The following is a 20,724-nucleotide window of genomic DNA, read 5'->3' as shown; positions in this document are numbered from 1 at the left end:
TTGTTTGTGTTTATCTGTTGTTATCTAATCTACAAGCTATAGTACGTCCAGCTACTGACTCATAGCAGGATGTTATTTAAGCTTAATTCATGTATAGATCAGTTGCCCTGAGCAAGAAAGAAATACGCTGAATGGTACAATAGTGTCCATAAAGAGAGAAAGTTACTTGCGTGGCTTTTGCCATCAGGTGTAACATGAAGACCTGGATGACTCACATTCTGGACTTTGTCGTTCTTCTTTGAAGACGAGCCGTCAAAGACACGCACGTCTTTTCAAAGCACAAAAAGATGTTTTTGTTTATTATTTTACTTTTCTATGAAAAGCAACTGATGCTGCCATTTGATATGTATTCTTCAGGGTCGTTTATGAGTCATTATAAATGATTGGGCAGCACACACGTCTAACAAGTGCTTTTTGAGAGAGATACCTTTTCTAGAGTTCCACAATATGGCGCATTACAAAAGCTGAGACATCTAGATATCTAAACATAGCCTTGCCCCTCTGTTTAGTCCAAAGTCTGGTGACATCATTTGAAATCAAATTGAAAAGAATTGCTTTTATGTGTCACAGTGGACCCATTACTCTACGCCCACTGCACAGTGGATGTATAGTAGCTATTGCTGCAATTTAAAAAAGTACCATATTCAAATCCTGCTTTACACTGACTGCCTTTTCTCAGCATAAACATCACCAAACGTCACTCAGCATAAGTAGCCAGGGCACCAGTCATCATTCTCTGTGGTCTGTATCTGTAATGTAATATATCTGAAGCAAAGTGCTAAGGACCATGCTGTGGTGTTCAGAGAAACTGAGCAGTGCTGGAAGCCATCAAGCATCAATGTGCTTCAATAATGAATGTCGGCTCCAGTGTGTACAGCTCCCAGTTAATAATGCTCCAGAGCTGAGGTATATGTATGTAGCTAAGTGAAACTTGGCAGGTTGGATTAAGAAAAGACAAAAAAAGACAAACATTAGCTCAACTAGCCTATCAATAAAAACAAACTTCGCCTGATTTTTCCCATGAATATCATATCAATTTAATAACATGCTCTAAATTTCCAAATTTTACAGAGTGCGCTACAGATTCTGTGTAGGTTGAATGGAATTGTTGCCAAGATTGTGTAAAGTTTGTCTAACTTAGGATTTGTGGGCAGAGCAAGGATAGCTCAATTACTGACGCTGTCAACATGTTGTCATAGGCTTTGGTCATGAAGGCATTAAATTGGCCATCAGTAATCAACATCAGATAAAGCCTCGTGACACCAGCAGTTTTCCCTTACAGTCAAGAATTCTTTCCATTTGCAAGAATTCATTTGCAGTTTGTGTCTGTGGCAGTTTAAACATTTTCACGCTTCCGTGTTCAGTACAGAAGAAATTATGGAGGGGAAAACATTACATCTGTGGTGCCTTTACGAATGAGCTCGTCAATAAAGTCTTCAGTTTATAATGTCTATAATGTAGAGAACTTGTTTTTTAAATGCTGTATTAAGAAATTATTTTTTTCATGAAAGAAAATCATTTGGTGGAATTGATGTTATTTTCAGAGATGAGTAATCTTGATGTGGGCTACAGGCTTCAAGTTAACCAGTGAGTTTGGCTAAAGTTAGTGGTCTGATGTTTATTAGAATATCATCGTGAAGCTAATGTAGTCTGTTATGTCTTTTGGTTGTATTGGATTTTGATGGAATTTAACATTTTTACATTTTCCTCTGTCTAACGTTAATGTTGTTTTTTTACAGTGTGCAGTGTTGATTAATGTTCACTGTGGAAAAGCATCAAAACATACAGCCAGAACAGAACGTATAGAACTGGTCCTCACTTTTCCTGATTTATCTGCAAAGGTAACAAAACCTCTTTAAGTTAATTCATAGACAGTGTCACATTCTCTTGACTGAGCACAGGCAGCGGTTTACCTTCTTTAAAGCCACACCACTCTCCCATCTAGCACAGCCTACTCTTAATGGAGCTCTGGACAAGATTGTCTGGAAATGAAAGCTGCTCCTCCAAATAAGTGATATTTTTTAAAGTAAGCTACTCTAATGTTTTCCCTGATATGGTGACTTCTGCTGCGTGGAATATAGAAGTGTGTGAAAGATCTGTTATTATGCCAAAATTTACAGAGTGTATACCAGGGCTATAAAAAAGAGGCCTCATCAAAAAGATTGGATAGAAATCCAGCCACACTTCAGCAGTGATTTGTGTTTCAGTGAGACGTGGTGCAGTGGATAGTGCTGTGGTTCACTGTGTGATAGAAGCTTTGGTTCAGTTCCCCAACTGTTTGAGTGTTTGTATGTTGTCCCCGTGTCTGCGTGGGTTTCCTCCAGGTGCTCCGGTTTCTTCCCACAGTCCAAAAACAAGCCACCAGGTGAATTGGAGATGCTGAATTGCCCCTCAGTGTGAATGTGTCTGTCTGATCTATGATGGACTGGCGGTCTATCCAGGGTGTTCCCGGCCTTCTGCTCCAGTACCCACCACAGCACAGAAGGAAAAGTGCCTTCAGTTGTGTGCGTGTCTGTGTGTGTGTGTGTTTCAGGATGGTGATCTTAATGTTACCTTATCTTTCATTACTGCTGGCGATGTTGCAAGGACTTGACAGGCAAGCATCATGAAAGGGCAATGACATCACGTCCTGCACTGACGTTTTCCAAAACCAAGTTACCTGAAAATTTATGTGGAAACCAGGACCAGACAGATGTTTTGTCTATACCAGTAAAACGTGTTATTACTTTACAGTTTTTGTGATTTTATAAACAGTATACATGTTTAATAGATAATCCATGATAATGCTCATAAAACTGAGGTGTTCCTGTCAGCAAGATGCTCTTTTGTGGTTTTTAATTCTGTTCCATGCACATAGTAGACGTATACAGTACTGTGTAAGATAGCATAGATGAACAGTACTCATTAACTGTACTCATTCACCCAGCGCTATTAGCAGAATCATTTTACTAGTTTTTAGAATATCTGGTCATTCGCAGGCAGACAAATATGTTTTTCCTAGTAAAAAGCCAGTTTACTTGAATGAGAAAGGCCAGAGGGATGGATAAAAGGATTTTGCTTTTGGCAGTGGTTAATTTTGCTTTAATCTGAGTAAACTTTAAAGGAATATTCTGACAAAAAGTCGGATTTACACAATTATTCATTTACCCCAAATGTAGACTATCAGCCAAAGCATGTTTGTGTCCAAATTTTGTTTCTTTTGCTGAAGTTACAAGGCTTAAGTTCCTAACAGGCGCTAGAAGTCAATAGTCACCCAAATCCTTTTTGTAAATGCATCCCCAAAACTTTTCTGAACCCGCTCAAAGCACACCCAGCTGTTCTCTACAGCAATTGTGCTTTTTTAAAAGCAGACTTTTCTGCTTCATAAATCGTCCTGAACTAAGCTGGGAAGTGAAAGATTGGTCCTCTTTAAGACCACTTTCATGTAGAGCTTGACAGTTGTGCTGTTAGGGTTTCAAAAAGGGAAATGATTAAGTGCCTAATGAAGAAAAAAGGTCTGGTGAGGGTTTAGACTCCTGTTGTTTTGTTGTTATTCCCAAACAGCTAAGCCCCTTTGCACGGTCTGCAAACCCTCAACTAAAAAAGGGATTAAGCAGCAAATTCTGCAGCCGGATGGTGAGAGCAGGAGCTGGAATGTTTAAACCATTCTGACACGGCACCGGGACACGTGAACCCTCTCAGGCTGCCCATTTTAAAGGTGTTCTGCTCTAACCTTTGTCTGACCTCTCTTAATGACCGTCTGCTGACTCTACCCACCCAACCCTACAGCATCACCATACCTTTCAACAGAACTGACATACAGTGATGGAGTAGGTGTTAAAAGTAGGCCTGCTTAGCAGTAAATGAGGTTAGACGTCTAGAGTTATCATCGTTTTATAACATTTATTTGATTCATTTGACATTCTGTATTTTAAAGTAACTATATAAACACACTTACGGGTGCTGATTTTTAAGAAAAATTGTCCATAATTAAATCTATTAAATAGTTGGTCTTTTTTCTTGTTTTATCTTGTCAAACTTCTGGGGGGAAAACATCACAATATATATCACATCATGAAAGCATTATGCTATTCATTTGTTTGCCATATTGCCCACCCCAACTTTTTTACACCTCAAGGACTGAATTTTGCAAAAATTCTGAAAAATTTGGTGGGAGTTCCATTTAAATACATAGTTTATTATATGATCAGTTACGTTTAATCTACATTTTGTGTCAACAAGTGTAAAAGTGATGAGCTTATCTTCTCTCACAACTAGAGATTAAAGACTGGAGACAAAACCTGACATTGTAGGCATGACAGTAACATTCACTGAAATTCAATCATAATGAAATCTCTCCAACTTACAAACACAAATGTGGCATCGACTAAAAATTAGGAGTCTGGAACGGATATGAGTGAAGTCATTTCTGTTAAAAATGAGCTTTTTGTGTGTGTGGTCACTGGAAGTATCATCAACCCAACTCCTAGCCCTAACGTTAGTTAGTGTCCTGCACTAAAGAGTGGGCTGGAGCCGTCTGTGTCCAGCAGCAAAAGAGCTTTAGCTTTAAAGTGTTCGTCCAGGCCCGCTGTGGCTGCACACAGCTCATTAATTCAGCAGCCTGTCAGGAACTGCCAGTCAGCCTGTGGATATGCTAATGCCGCCTGGCTGGGACTGGACGAGGCCCCGGCTAACATACTGAACCTCATCATTACCAGACCACAGCCAAGGAGGACAGTTAGATTCTCCACCTCTCTCTCACCAGCCACTCACTGAGGAATTTTTCGTGAGCGTTTTTGTAGCCCAAGGATAACCGTAGCCTTGAGGCTAGCCAAGCGACTGGAATTACTTTTTCAAATTAGGAGCAGTTTTGTCCCGGATTGTGTTTGATCAAAGAAAGCAAGCCGGATCAGTTAACACCATCTGTTTCCTCAGGTAGGAAAGTTCCTTTTGGGAATGTTCTGTTTCTGAAACATACCATTCCTGAACTGTTGTCCTCTTAAACTGATTTACTATGAGCTGTCGGCAAATTCTGTAAATGACTTGGGAGGAATGGTCTCGATGGGTTTGGTAATGCAGTCTGCAGTTTAAGGCAGAGTGAAAAATGAAGGTACAGAATTGAAATGGATGATGAAGAACAAATGATGATTTCAGTAAATGAGTATATAATAATAATGACGGTAGTTAAGTGAAAGATCATTTTTTTACGTAAAGTTAGTTTTATTTACCTCAAATGCAGGCGATCAGCCGAGACATATTTCTGAAACATGCTTCAGGCTAATGTAGACACTTTGTTCAGTTTTGAAACATAATTTGAAAATACTTGTTGGCCTTTACATTGTATGTAAATTTCCTGATGAATGGACCGAATGAAACAGGCAAAAACCCATCCATCCATCCATCCATCCATCCATCCATCCATCCATCCATCCATCGTCATCTGCTTGTCCAAGTCCAGGTCGCGGGGGCAGCAGCCTAATCAAAAATGATATATATAAATACACAAAGAATGCTATTTTTTTGAGTTGTGCAATTGGCCCTATAGCTAAATGGTTAAGTCACCATGCGAGAGTGCATGTTTTAAGCCCACCTTATGTAATTGCTTGTTGGCTTTAGTGCTACATTCCCAGCAATCTAATTACATCACTCGGATTCTGCACTCATAACACGATAACAATAAAAATATGGTTCATCACACAGCCCTACTGACAAATAATGGAAGCTTATGCCCCACCACTTCGCTCTGTGAAGACTGCATGCCTGAATCATCACCCACTTCCTACACTAAGTTTATTTGTGACTTAGTGTGGTGTGAAAATGGACAAAAGTATGAAAGCAAAGCTGAAAGCAGTAGCAGCCATCCTGAAGCCTGAATGCTGTCTGTACTTTTGTTCCAGGCTACCACTTTAACAGCAAAATCATGGGAAGCTGATTCTCAGTAGCAGGAATGTAAGAGAAGATCATGAAGGTGTTTTGGTTGGAGTCAATTGGTCAGGGGTAATTACCACAGTAAGAGCCAACTGTGTGCTGAAAATCCCCTCAGGTCTGCACTAGATGCCCTCTCATTGGACCTTTCTGTACACCCTGTGGCGCACTGCATACTTTGATGGCTTCACTCCTATTTTAATCTGCCCAGAGAGAGAGGGAGAGAAAGGGAGAGAGAGAGCGCATGCCTTAGCAAAGGGGAGAGTGAGATAAAGCATTGCTTTATTTATTTATTTATGTATTTAGTTACTTTGAGTAAGTAAGATATAAACTTTCATCACTCACAGCTAAGCATCACAGTTTTCCCATCAAATCCCATTGGAGCGGTAGTTATGGCTCTAGAATTGTTTACTACTAACTGTAGCATTAAATATTGCAGCAGTTTGCCCATTAAATACTGTACAAGTAAGACATGCACGGTCAGTCAATAGGCTGCCTCTTACTTTTATGTGGTGTTAGGTTAATGCATCAGCTACATTTCGGACTAAAACCACAGGTTTATATGATATTTCACTTTTCTATTTCATGTTCGTAGGATTTGCAATTTTTAGGTCTCTGCCTGCAAGAGATGATGTCATTCACAGGGGAATTAGATCAGAGAGAATTTGTGCCATTTGTGCTTTGATCTCCATCATGCTCATGTTTCCCTGAGAGAGTAAAGTGGGGCTCCACATGGCCTTGTTCATGCAGTAAGCCAATATGTGTGTGCATGCATGTGGATTTGATGGATCTGCGCTGATATTTATCTGTTTTTGCAGTCACTGTCGTTCTTTTGTTACACAGTACTGTGCAAAAGTCAGAGACCACCCTTTATTTGTGTACTTTCTAATCCAAGCAGTCATTATGTTTTTCACTTTAGGGAGTCACGGAGAAAAGCTGAAAGCTTATTAAAGCTCTGCAAAGGAAAACATGTATCTCCAAAATTATAGCTTTACAAGAGAAAGGAAAAATGTGCTATACATTCAATAGTGCTGAATGTAAGTTAATGTAAAGAGGTTTTAAGTGATTTTTGATTATTTCCGTTGGTCCATTCATCACTCGTTTTTCACATACTGTAACAGCTGCCATGTTCAAATGATGTAGTCAAATAAACATCAACGAAAACAGGTTTACATGATTTGCTTGCATCCAGGTTCTGAGAGAAACCCACAGGAAGTTCAGTCTTTGAGGTTGGTTCTGCTTCTCACCATCCAAGTGATCCCAAACATGGCTAGTGATGTTGAGGTCTGGACTCTGGGTTGGTCAGTCCATTGTTCTTAGAACACAAGGAGCTTGTTTGATCTTCACATTTTCTGCTTTTTAGTCTGTTTCCTTTTCTCAGTAAGAACTTCTTGAAAGCTACACATCCTTTCAGACTCATAGAGTTGAGTTGTCTTCTCACAGTGTAAAGACAGACAGAACAAGTAGTGGATTTTTTTAGAATTGAGGCAAAAGTGGAGCTTGTTTTTCTTTCAAGGTAAACATTTTAAGGGCTGTTAGTCTGATGGTGACAGTTTTGGTGGTCTGCCATGTTGTTTGGGGTCTCATTTCTCTGCATATTTTTTAAAACGTTTGGGAAAATCCTGTATTTTCACTGATTTGCTTTGACTTTATCTACAGCTAGTCATTCCATGTATCAGTTTTTTTTGTCTGTGTGTGGCTACACTCCCAGCTGTACTCCCTGGGGACTTGATTAGCAACCCGACGGGACAGCAGAGTTCAGGGGGCACCAGGTGTGTAATGGGTTAATGATGTCTGCTAATGGACGCTTGAGCAGAAGGTCTATTGCAGTGCTATAGTAGATCCCAGAGCAGATACAAGCTGCAGAGATGGCTGCTTTGATTGCTATTGTCATCTGCCCTTTGGGGGGTGCGGAGGCTTTTGAGAGACACGACATAATGCCTGCTTAACAAGGGGGGGAGGGGCAGGACAGCACATCAATTAGCAAACACTCGCTGTGCTTTATGGCCATCTTTACTAAAGCACGCCTGTTTCCCAGCAGTTGGAAAATACAAACACCTCGTCGAATGTATTAGTCATACATTGCCCTTTGAAAGTTTGGGTACACTGTGACTTCTTTAGGAGGTCGTAATTTTCTGATAAAGGTTTTCTTATTACATATTAATTGGCTGATAATCACGGTCGATATTGACGGTCCACGGTTTTATTGGTATGAGCAAAAACATTACTGATAATATGCAGAAAATGGTTTTAGGCCAGATGACGGTGCAAAACCTTAGATGGTTTCACCACTTGAGAGCCCATCATGATGAAGATTGAGACCCTTATTAGTCCCACAACTGGGAAATTTCACCTCTGCATTTAACCCATCCATGGAAACACCACATACGCACTAGTGAGCACACACACACTGGGGGGCAGTGAGCACACTTACCTGGAGCGGTGGGCAGTCCTGTCCGCAGCACCTGGGGAGCAGTTGGGGGTTAGGTGTCTTGTTCAAGGACGCCTCGGTCATGTACTGTCAGCTCTGGGGAAGGAACCGGCAACCTTCAGGTCACAGGGCTGGTTCTATTACCTCCAGCCATGAGCCCCTTTTTTGAGAATATGATAGCAAAACAAGACCTAATCTTTATCATGATAACATGTTATGACAACATCTGTGAAGTGAAACAAGAAAAACAAGAAGTAATTAATAGAAACCAAACTGAATTATATGAAGCTCCACCCTGTGCTGCTGTATTTATAATATTTAAGACTGAGTTGCTGTTGTTTATCATGTGACAAAGGAAAACTGATGATCATATCGCTCAGCAATGTACAGTAAAACTACTGCAGTGTATAACAGTTGAAAAAACTGCAAAGGTTTTATTAAAATGAAACAGTTATGAGCTCAGCATTTGAGTGTGTTTAGCTTCAAGTCACTCCATGTTCATCAAAGTGTCTTCTCTGGTATGAAGAGCTTTTTTTTCCCTACATAATGATTTGACAGTTTTGTTTTCCAAACTATTGCTAAAAAGCACATATTGAAACCCTATTGGCCCAAAGGTGGTTTAAACAACTGTAAAGTTTGAGGGATGACATCAGAACAAGGGGATACAATGTGTGGCCTTTGGCATTATTCACAAGGTAGTTTTGCAAAGGAAACTGGAAAAATAATATGTCTTGTTTTTTCAAACCGGCGAAGAAACCATACTCATTTAATAAAAACATTCGAAGCTGGGTGTCCCCCGGCTTTTGCAAGGCAGTGTGTGTGAGGCCCAGTGTGCACAGATCTCAGGGTGCCCTATTGAAGCAGCCAGTGAATGCTGTGAATGACCCCGTGACCTGCTGAAAAAGCTCTTTCCCTTGCAGGAGGAGTTAGGCGTTTGATGAGAGATCCACAACAATAAGTCGTGAATGCCTTAAAAACTGCTTCAGCCAGACACAAGAGCCAAAAGAGTTGAGGCAGACAAAATAATATTTTTGGGCTTACTTCTAAACTGTTGACTGCTGAAGATCAAATTTACACATATTCCCTCTTATCCTAGAAGCAGCTAAGACATATCCAGGGTACAAAAAGATCTTATTTCGTTGGCTTTACATGGCAAAACTTGCAAATAGTTCCATGTTGTGAATTGTGTGCAACTTAATTTCTGTGCAACTTGACAGTTACACAAAGCTATACGAAAGCAAAGTTGCCAGTGACGCATTTGATTACAGCATTGTTTAGCCAAATAAGCAGCTTGTATTGTTTAATATGTTGCATTGTGTTACTGTTTAAGTCCTCTGTGTTAAATTATTATATAGTATTATATTAATATCATGCTCATCCTTTCCTAGAAGCACTTCACATTCATCAAGGATCACACCCCGATCTCCATTCTTGCATGAAATGATGGCATTACCAGTGCTTTGATTGCTTAATGAAACTTGTTTCACAAAGTTGAGAAACTGTGATTTACGCTACTCGGGCGAAATTTGGTTTAATGTAAATTTCAAGCAACTGAAGTTGCATGTAAGTTGCACCGTGTAATGCCTGCCTTTGTTTAGCACTTAAGATACAAGGCTAATGTAGCTAATAAGTAATAAAAAACCATGTAACCAAAAATTTGCATAGTGTCAACTGCATGCCTGAGTCATCACACACTTGCCTCAAACTGTGTTGCCTCAAACAAGTTGTCAAGAATTTGTTGATCGGGTTTCAGACACTGTAGGACACTGTTATTTATGAAATGGGTGCGTAATGCAAAGCCAGAGTGAAAACAGTAGCAGTAGCTGTTTTCAAACATGTTGTTTTGTCCATTTCTTTAGGAATCAGTGCACCGTACAGTCTCAGAAACCACATAAGCAAGTCTGTTTAAGATAACATAACAACTGGACTAAGGCTGGGACCACTGATGGGTTTATGCAGTGGGTTGATTTGATCTTCTTCTTCTTTCGGCTGCTCCCTTTAGGGGTCGCCACAGCGGATCATCTGCCTCCATCTTGCCCTATCCATTGCCTCCTCTACTTTCACACCAACGGTGGGTTGATTTGTTCATTTTATTTATTTATTTATTTATTTATTTATTTATTTATTTAGAATGAGTGTTCTGAGCTTCAATCTGTGACCTGAAGCTTCAGTCCTGGTTTTACGTCATAAATAAAATGTGTGCATGTCGCTGGCAGCCTGGCACAAATGTAATATTTTATCAGAAGTAAAGTTTTGTATTAATTTTAGTTTTAATGCTTGTTGTGAGATTCTTTAGTATCGGATTTTTATTATGAGGTAAAACAAAATCTGATGCATTTGAACACATTTGGTCACTGATCATCACAGCCATGATGTTATTCGCAATAACGCACAACCTTGAGTGTTCTATCGCTTTTATACAACAGTTAAATAAATAAAGTAAGAAGTGAATAAACTGAGCGGTGAACGAGGCGTTTAATATGTTTTAATGTTCGCAGTTCCTTCCGCCAAATTATAGTTCCTTAACCAGCAGCTCGTTGCTACGTCAGAGTAACGAGCTCCGCTCAGCCGGCGGTTCGTTCTCCAGCTCCTTACACTAAATTCCAAACTCTCATTATCACTGGGCATCTTTATTTTTTTAATGCAGCAGTTTTATGGCTCAGTCTGATTTGAACAGACGACACGTTTGGCGAATGGTATTGGGTTAATTTCTGGCTGATTCCAGGTTGTTTAGCTGTTCTTCTGTCACAGCTGCCGATTGAGAAGCTGCTCAGTGGTGATGGCAGTTTCTAAATTTAGTGTAGTCTCGTCTTCAGAGTCCAGAGCAAATCGGCTGTCTGTCTGTGAGCAAAGTAAGAAGTAAAAAGTTAAATGGCTTGAGCGACTCCTACAGCTGTCAAACTCTTTGCTTATCAGCGGCGTCTTAGTGGAGTGATAGTGTTTGTGAATAAACCTGTGATGCTATGGAGAAATATCAGCACGGTTAGAATGCCTCTCAACCAATCATCTTGCGTGGCCATAATTAACTGTTGTATAATGCTTATTGTGCCAGCCCTAAACCGGACTCTGTTTAAGGCACATATGTAATGATTTATGACCTGTTAGATCAGCTACATTTGTGGTAAGGAGGAAATTTAATTTCTGCTCCAGTATTCCTTTAATGCGATTAAGATTCCTCTTCAAAGTAGTGATGTAACGAACATTTTGGGCACAAACTGAGTGCTAAGTGCGTGTCTGTGTGTGTGTACGATATTTGTTTATAGAGTCACCCAGGAATTCCTCAAAGCTCCAGCCCAGCAGTTAAAGTAAAGCCTTTTCTGTCTGACACAGAAGGGACTTTTTTCTCTTGAGTGGTCAGGGGCAATGCCCTGATCTTAATGGTCATAACAGACTTGGCCAAAAGACCTCATAGTGTGCAGTAGGGACTTCAATCCACATAAAGAGCCACTAAACAAAGCTGCTGTTGTTTTATAATGCTCCAGAATGTGGCTACAGTACCCGTAGATGACCTCTTTGCTGAAATATGATTTCTCAGTGATTAAAAAAAAGAGTGGAAACTTCTTATATTGACTAAAGGCAGGATGGAGTGGGTGGAGACGGATGTCAGGGCTGATGTGTGACAGAAGGATAGCAGCAAGAGTGAAAGGGAAGGTTTACAAGACAGTAGTGCGTCCTGCTATGATGTATGGTTTGGAGACTGTGGCTCTGTCTAAAAGACAGGAGGCTGAGCTGGAGGTGGTGGAGATGAAGATGCTGAGATTTTCGTTGGGAGTGACAAGGATGGACAAGATTAGAAATGAGCAGATCAGAGGGACAGTGAAGGTGGAGCAGTTTGGAGATAAAGCCAGAGAGGCCATGGATGTAGTGAAGGTGGACATGGAGATGGTTGGTGTGAAAGTAGAGGAGGCAGTGGATAGGGCAAGATGGAGGCAGATGATCCGCTGTGGCGACCCCTAAAGGGAGCAGCCGAAAGAAGCAGAAGAAGTGTGTGTGAGTGTGTGTGCATGCTGATCCATCAGCAGTGAAGACAGCACTGTGCTTAGAAGCAGCTCATTACTCTGGACTGCAACCCTAGAATGACCTGCTGCTTCAGGGCACTCAGTACGAGGCCACAGAGAACAAGCACATCACTGGCTGCAGGTCTTTACCATAGGGATGGACAATGCAGTCAAATCAAGTTTTCTACATTTTGAGGAAATGTTCTAATACACTCCCACCTTCAAGAGAAAATAAAATAAAAGTGATAGGAGTCTTTGCAGCTTTGGGTGCCGCACCGGACTCAGATCTCAGATCTATAGATGATGAAGTTGAGTTTTTACTTTCAGGACTGTTTGAATATTCAGATGTTCTGATTTCGTTTTCAGATCGATAAAGTGAGCCTACCAGATCAGAGCTGTGTTATAATGGCAGTAAGCACATGGCTTAGTATGTATTATATTAGAGGTCATCAACTCCGGACCTTAAATAAACTTTCCGGGCCTGGATTTTGTGATCACTGGTCGGTATGATGGTTCCTTTTAAGTATCACTGAACACATAATACAGGCCCAGAAACTGGATTTAAGGCCAGATTTGAAGACATCCGTCTTAAACAGTTAAAAAAAAAGTGTGAAAGCTGGATTAGGTGATTTTGTAGACACCAGAAAGTGGAAGCTAGTTTTTGAAAAATGCAACCAAAAATATCCCACCCCCTATTTTCAGCCCTCCTTCCGAAGCCACTCCCTCAAAACACATGAACGTGCACAGAGTTGGAGCCATTTAAAGCCAGTGTAGACTAAATGCCATCAAACGACACGTGTTTAAAACTACAATGCAGACATCACCAACATATACACAGACAGATTGCATACAAGATAATCATACTGTAGCTAACTGGCTTACACCAACAGCTCAATTAACAATATGAGGCTGAATTTTATTCTGGTATCTCAGTACTAATAATTAATGTAGCTACATAAGTAGCGAACCACACTGGCTACATAATTCAAATTCCCCATAAGCAAAATCAGCTAGATAATTAGCTGTCCAACGGAAAAATAGCAACCTTGCCATGGCTTTCCATGCATCAAACTCCCTCAGGTTTTGTCACTGCTGGAAAGCCACGCCGATGTTCACTTTCATAAAATACATTTTTTATTGTATAAGCAGCAAATTAGACAGAATGGAATTGGTACTCAGATGTGGGTTGACTGGATCTGTAGCCTCCTAACTAGGCTAAGTTAGGTTAGGTTAGCTGGTGAGTTGGGTTAGGTTAGCAAATTTACTCCCTCAGATTTGGGTCATTATGGTCAAAACATGTGTCAGTGCTTTAGTTGGCCAGAATTGAACATATTCTGTTGTGATCAGAGCTGCTATTTTTTAGTTAGGGTGCTTTAACACATTTATTGCATGTTTACCCCCTTTTTTAAGCACTGGTAATTATTCTCTACTTGGGTAATATTTGAAGATGGTTTGAAAAAAGTCAATACTGCCCAAGCCTGTATGACATGCTGTTATCTATAAAATGGAGCAGACTAGATAAAAACAGTTAAACGGATAAAAACAAAAGCAACCTCAAAGTCTGAATTGAGTCTGTAGTTTTGTCCATTTTAAAGACAGTTTTATATGTTCTTGTCACCTTTCCTCACCTTTCATCCTCGCCTCAACAGTGTGTCGTGAAGCTGAAACACATTTGTGGATTAGTGACTGGGTAAGAGTTTGACCTTCTTGCTATGATGTGTGCAGAAGAGAGGGTGATGAAAAGAACGAAAGACAGACGGATGGCACAGTTTGACTAATCCAAAACTCTGTCATCTTCCCCTTGCTTGCGAATCATTGTGCATTCACCAGCCACCAAAGATATCTATCCATAATAGGCAGACACTCAGCTCCAAAAGTGTTGGAACAGTGAAAATGCTATTCAATATTTTGCTGATCTTTAAAACAAGGAACATGATCTTTTCCTGAGACGCTTAGCCTGGCCTTTTTTCTTCACTTTTTTTTGGGCGTTCTGTCTTGAGTCTCCATAAACGAATGGTAGGGCTACATAATTGGACACACCCAAACATGCAGTCAGTAATCAGTGGATGAATTATTTTGATGGGACGCTGTGCAGAATGTAAATAAAAACAGGATGCAGTGATGTGCAAATCATGTAAACCATATTTTTAAAGGAAAGTATTACAAAGACAACAAATCAAATGTTGAAACTGAGAAATTTTATAGTTTTTTGAAAAGTATTTGCCCATTTTGAAATTTATGCCAACAACATGTTCCAAAAAAGCTGGGACGGGGGAATGTTTAGCGCTGTGTTACATCGCCTCTTCTTTAACAGGATTCTGTAAGTATTTGGGAACTGAGGAGACACTGCTGTAGTTTAGAAAGTGAAATGTTTTCTGTTCTTGTTTGATTCAGGATTTCAGCTGCTTATCAATTCAGGGGCTCATTTGTCCTATTTTTCATTTCATAATGCACCAAATGTTCTCAGTGGTGACCGGTCTGGACTGCAGGCAGGTCAGTTTAGCAGTTTAGACTCTTTTAATACGGAGCATTGCTGCTGTAATACATGCAGAATGTGGTTTTACATCGTCTTGCTGAAATAATCAAGGTCTTCCCTGAAAAAGACGCCATCTGGACAGCAGCATATGTTGCCAAAGCATGTATATATCATTCAGCATTAATGGCGTCTTCACAGATGAGCATGTCTCCCATGCCATGTGCACTAATGCCCCTCTAAACCATCATGAATACTGGCTTTTGAACTGTGCACTGATAACAAGCTGAGTGGTCTTCAGCGTCCCTAAGTGTCCATGATTTCCATAAAGGATTTCAGATGTTGATTCGTCTGACCGCAGGACATTTTTCCGCTTCCCCTCAGTCCATTTTAAATGAGCTCAGGCCCAGAGAAGGTGGCAGCATTTATCCTGTTTATATTTGGTTTCTTCTTTGTGTTTTAGAGTTTTAATTTGCATTTTGGATGCAGTGATGAACTGTTTTCACAGACAGTGGTTTTCAGAAGTGTTTCTGAGCCCATGCAGTGATTTCCACTACAGAATCATGTCTGTTTTTAATGCAGTGCTGCCTGAGGGCCCAAAGATGACAGCCAGCAAATACTGGTTTTTGGCCTCGTCCCTCACATAGAGATTTCTCCAGATTCTCAGAGTCTTTTAATGATATTATGTGCCATAGACAATGAAAAGCTAAAGTTATTTGCTGTTTTATGTTGAGAAACATTCTTCTTGAAATGTTGTGCTATTTGATGGTGCAGTGGTGACCCCCTCCTCATCTTTACTTCTGAAAGACTCCGCCTCTCTGAGATGCTCTTTATACCCAGTCATGTTACTGACCTGTTGTCAATCAACCACCAACTGTTTTCTTAACATTTCACAACTTTACCAGCTTTTTGTTCCCCTGTCCCAACTTTTTTGGAATGTGTTGTTGGCATCAAATTCAAAACGGGCAAATATAAAAAAAAAAAAAACAATAAAATTTCTCAGTTTCACCATTTTACGTCTTGTCTCTGTGCTGTGTTTGGAAAAATATAGGGTTTTAATGATTTGCACATCATTGCATTTTGGTTTTTTTTTTTGTATTCTGCACAGCGTCCCAACTTTTTTGGAAATAGGTGTGTGGCTGAGAAAATTTAAAACCAGATACCTACCCAATGAACGAAAATCCAAGCAGTCAAATATTCGGGTCCAGTCCTACTGATTTCCCACCACTGGTTTCAGATGCTGCCCTGTAGGTAATTTCTGCCTGGTGTAACTTCATTAGCAGTGATGTGACCTGCTTAAGCAACCAGGCATCTTCCAAGCCAGTAGCTCATGAACCAGGTTCAGGTGGCTTGCTAGCAAGACACCACAAGCCTGGCATCCTAACCCTGAAGGGGACCCAGCGTTGTGTAATATCAGCATGTGCCCCTGTGAGGATGGTTTATGTAAGACATCACCTCTTGTAGTGTTCCCATCAGTCCTGTAAGGGATCATTTACCCTGACGCCCCCGAGCAGGTTAAAGTGAAGAAAGACAGATTGGCCATTGACTCATTCACACAGTTGAGTAATGTTGCTGTGTTTTCACATGTCAGTAAGGAAAGTGCTAGATAAGTATCTCCTGGACCACATTAGTCACCTGTAATGTATGTTTAGACTCTAACAAGAACATCTCTGAGGAATGCTGGAGATTTTCTAGGAGACTTCCTAATTGTATGATTGTATAGACATTAATGCTGTTCAGTGACCAAGATAGCTGCTTTAAATTGGGCCTCCCACATTTGGTTATATGGATTTTAGCCCTTCTAGATATTACTTTGTTTTGCTATTTGCTTTGCTATAATATTTATTAGGTGTTTTGATGTTTTAACCATGCTGTAAAACAAGATCATAAGCACAGTGCTAACTTTTAAATTCAGCTTGTGTCAAATCATGGAGCATCTAGTTCAAATCATAATAAACTGCCTCTTCTTCTACATTTTGCCTCTTTTAATAAGTAGCGGATAGTTAAACAAATTGTGACAGGAGGTGTTGGCCATAGTAAAACAGATCAGCACGCAGAAGCAGCACTCTCTGGGTGCTATTGTATTTCTAACACTTGTGAAAGATACACTAGGCTTGTTAGATATATATTCAGAGCACATTTCAGATCAATAAAGCTGGCTATTGATTTGTTTCGTCAGAGGAATTACAAAGTGCTGCTGATGTGTGACTTATAATCCCATTCATCCATTTTCTAGTTTAAAAACATAGCTTATGACTAAATTTGTGGCTTTGCTATAAACTTAATATGTATGTCTTCACAAAATAAAAAGAGAACGAAAAAGAAAGGATGTAAATAACAGGGAAGAGTCGATTAAACAGTAGTATAGCCAAAAAGTTAGATCAGGTTAGCGTCCAGATTAACGAACGGAGCTGTAGATGATTCTGTATTGGCTGCAGACGCTGTGTAACATTGAGGTCATAGTCATGTTAATATCTGGAACGCCTTGTACTCGGAAAAAAGAGGTGATCAAATCTCGAGGCAGATAACGTTCCCAAAAAGAAACATCTTAATATACACTATGTCCAAAAGTCCATGTGGACTACGGACCATTAAACATATATCAGCCTATAGATCCCCCACTTTGTGGCTAAAACAGCTTCCATTCTTTTTGGGGAGGTTTTCCACAAGATTTTGGAATGTATCTGTGGATATTTGTGCCCAAAAATCATTTTGGAGGTCAGGCACTGACGCTGGATGATGAGACCTGGCTCGCAATCTGTTGTATCCCAAAGGTGTTCAGTGGGGTTGAGATCAGGGTTTGTGTGGAGTTCCTCCACACCGTACTCGTCAAACCGTGTCTTTATGGTCCACCAAACTTTACTATGTGTTCCAGTAGATAATGTTCTCCTGGCATCCACCAAGCCCAGGTCTGTTCATCAGGCTGCCGGATAGTAAGGCGTGATTCATCACTGCAGAGAACACGTCTCCACTGTTCTGCACAAGTCCAGTGGCATCGTGCTTTACGCCGCTCCAGCCAGTGCTTGGCATTGCACATAGTGATCTTAGACTAGCAGCTGCTCGGCCATGTAAACCCATTTCATGAAGCTCCTGGAACTATGTAGTGACGGAGTGCAACAGAGGATTGGCGAAATTACAGGGAGAAAGGGGGGGCTGTGTGAGTTCGTTTTCAGTGTTTCTCTGTGATGTTTGATAGAGCTTGGCTGCTGAAGTGTGTGCAGGAGGGGACATCGTAAAAGTCACTGCACTTCGGACGCGCTATGTTGGGATTCACAGCATCTATAGATTGCTATAGAATGCCAGCCAAGAGAGACAAAAATAGCCAGGTTCAAATTTTACACTCTACTTGTATAAATTGAATGAAATTAAGCGTTCGGCATCACTTATGATGCTTGGCATGTGTTTGCTACCTCCTCACAAACTGGCTGTTTTCAAGCTGAAAGATTATAGCTGAAAAAGGCCAGTACTGTAACATTAGCTGAGGAAACTCACCGTTATCTTTTTGCCTAAAAGACTAGCTGCCGGAGTTGCTGAGCACCACTGCATGTCACCACAGAGTGTCATTAATATGACAAGTAATTGACAATTTTTCAATGGCTAATAGACAACTGAAATGAAGGCCTAGCGATACTAACATGGAAACTCTTCAGGATGCCAGATGCTGGCTGCCTCTTGCAATTGGGTTCATTTCAGGAACCCGTTGTAAAATCGCTCTCTCTTATGTACGGGACAGTTTATGAATACATGAGGTGGTGGTTCATCTCTTCTTTCCTTTCACTTTAGTGCAGCTAATGAAGTAACCTTACATAACAACACCCACAATCCATTTGCTGCTTCTTCTACATCACACTGAAACCGAAACCTCAAAGCTTTGATGTATTCTTAATGTGATTTTATGTCCTATGACTTAAGTGACTCAGAATCCTCTGAGGAAACAAGGCTAGCAACTACTGGGCTCCAGTCCAACATACTGACCTTAAATCCATCTGCTGAAATCACACCACATAAGATACGAGTTTCCTTCTACTCCCTTTAAATCTTCCTTCAGTCTCCACTGATTATGGGGCTGGGTTGTACTTGTGTTTAGGCTTTTCAGAGGCAGTTATTGAGAGAAGGATTTCATTTCATATAAAATGATTCTTGGTGTTGAATGATTGACAGCTGCTAATGCAACTGTTATAACTTCATGGTTTGATTTGTTTCATTCTGTCACACTAATGATTCAGCTAAGTCTGTGCATTGATAAATCTTTTTAACTGTCTAGCAGCGTAAAATCTACACACGTCTACATCAGAGCTTACAACTGTGGGTGTAGTCTAAGGATTATCATAAGCTGAAATTATTAGTTTTTAAAAAGATTTTGTATGCTGGTCAAAGTTGTCTTCAATCTGCACATGATGGCCCATTTATTAGTAATATTCTACATTATACAGGCTGCATAGAAGTCAGGAACCCAAATATCTGTAAGCATGTTTTGTTACTCATTCATTCAGAAGTTTAATCTTGGCTTGATGTCATCATTACCATTATGAATTTGCCTGTGTACATATACATGTGCCTGTGTTCGTTAGATGTGGCCAGAATGATGAACAGCAGGTGCTTGAAAAATGACTGGCACTAACTCTCCAAATGGTATTAACTTTATCTTTCTCATCTTGGCAGGAAAAGTGGTGAAATGATTGGAAGTAGATAATTACAGTAAAGTAAGCAGCTAAAAACATTGAAGATTAAGAGACCCTTATTAGTCCCACAACGGGGAAATTTCACCACCGCATTTAACCCATCTGTGAAGTGAAACACCACATACACTGTGTGAGCACACACACACTAGGGGGCAGTGAGCACACTTGCCCGGAGCGGTGGGCAGCCCAATCCGCAGCGCCCAGGGAGCAGTTGGGGGTTACGTGTCTTGCTCAAGGACACCTCAGTCATGTGCTGTCGGCTCTGGGGATCGAACCGGCGACCTTCCGGTCACAAGGCTGGATCCCTAACCTCCAGCCCATGACTGCCCAAACATACCTTTTTTGTCTAGTTTATGAGAATTCATTTTTTGTTGTATAAGTTCTTTTTGCCTTCAAAATAACATTTAAATATTAATATCAAAAGTGACTGTAAACTTTTGTCCGGTGGTGTTTGTACACATATTGGTCTAATACATAATAGTAGTAGTAATGATGATGAACTTGTGAGCTTTGATCTTTTTGGTGGTTCTTTACTTTTGACTTTTGAGGTCATCGTGAATTTGGTATGCTGTGAAATTAAACACATATGGTAACGTTATTATAAAATAATAAAATATTGGCGATTTAGTGGAAAAGGTTGAGGTCCTTTCACTAAGCAAGCTTCTAAGAAATCACAACACGCGCAGCTACAGCGCGGTAGAAGGAGGAGCAGACAGATTTTTTCCCCTAAGAAAAAGGTAAAATCTTACAAATACATGCATGTTTGCAGTCACAAACTGCATCAGTATGAAGTAACAGGCAAGAAAGAATACGGACTTAACTGTATTTAAGTCCTGATTTGTCTGACAAGCAGCGCAGAAGACTGCTAGTGGGCTAAAGGGTGAGTCGAGTGATTCCGTTAGAATCCAAAATATTCGTCTTGGGATTGGCATTTTTTTATGAACAGAGGCTTCTAGTAAATTAAAGATTTCAACATTACTCACAATGTTATGTGTGACATGTTCATGGTGATTATATACACAACAGTTAGTTCTGGCCACGCGAGCTGATTGGCTGAGAGGCCTTCTAACTGTGCTGTTATTCTGCCATAACATCACAGGTTTTTCTCAAACACCATCACTCCATTAAGACGCTGTAGCTAAGTAAGAAGTTTGACAAATTTGTACTTCTTTCTTTGCTCACAAACAGAAAACGGATGCTTTTAAGATCACAATTGACCAACAGCCAATTTGGTCA

At 40.3% G+C, this 20,724-nt stretch overlaps 1 protein-coding gene across 5 annotated transcripts in view; it reads left to right on the top strand.

Annotated features, from left to right (window-relative positions):
* ankrd6b (ankyrin repeat domain 6b) overlaps positions 1-20,724 on the top strand; it is an 84,443-nt gene that overhangs the window by 12,484 nt on the left and 51,235 nt on the right. Inside the window, exon 2 of one of the 5 annotated variants that reach the window (XM_017697721.2) lies at positions 1,740-1,841. The exons of 2 other annotated variants lie outside the window; for them this stretch is intronic. The gene's annotated coding sequence lies outside the window, so the exon portion shown is untranslated. Of the gene's footprint in view, positions 1-1,739; positions 1,842-4,709; positions 4,915-10,385; positions 10,407-20,724 lie in introns of those variants that run through there. 2 more of the 5 variants (XM_037537744.1, XM_037537745.1) reach the window with 2 other exon arrangements.

This window comes from Pygocentrus nattereri, chromosome 4 (assembly GCF_015220715.1).
Source record: "Pygocentrus nattereri isolate fPygNat1 chromosome 4, fPygNat1.pri, whole genome shotgun sequence".
Lineage (NCBI taxonomy): Eukaryota > Metazoa > Chordata > Actinopteri > Characiformes > Serrasalmidae > Pygocentrus > Pygocentrus nattereri.
This window is presented reverse-complemented; position numbering and strand designations above follow the sequence as displayed.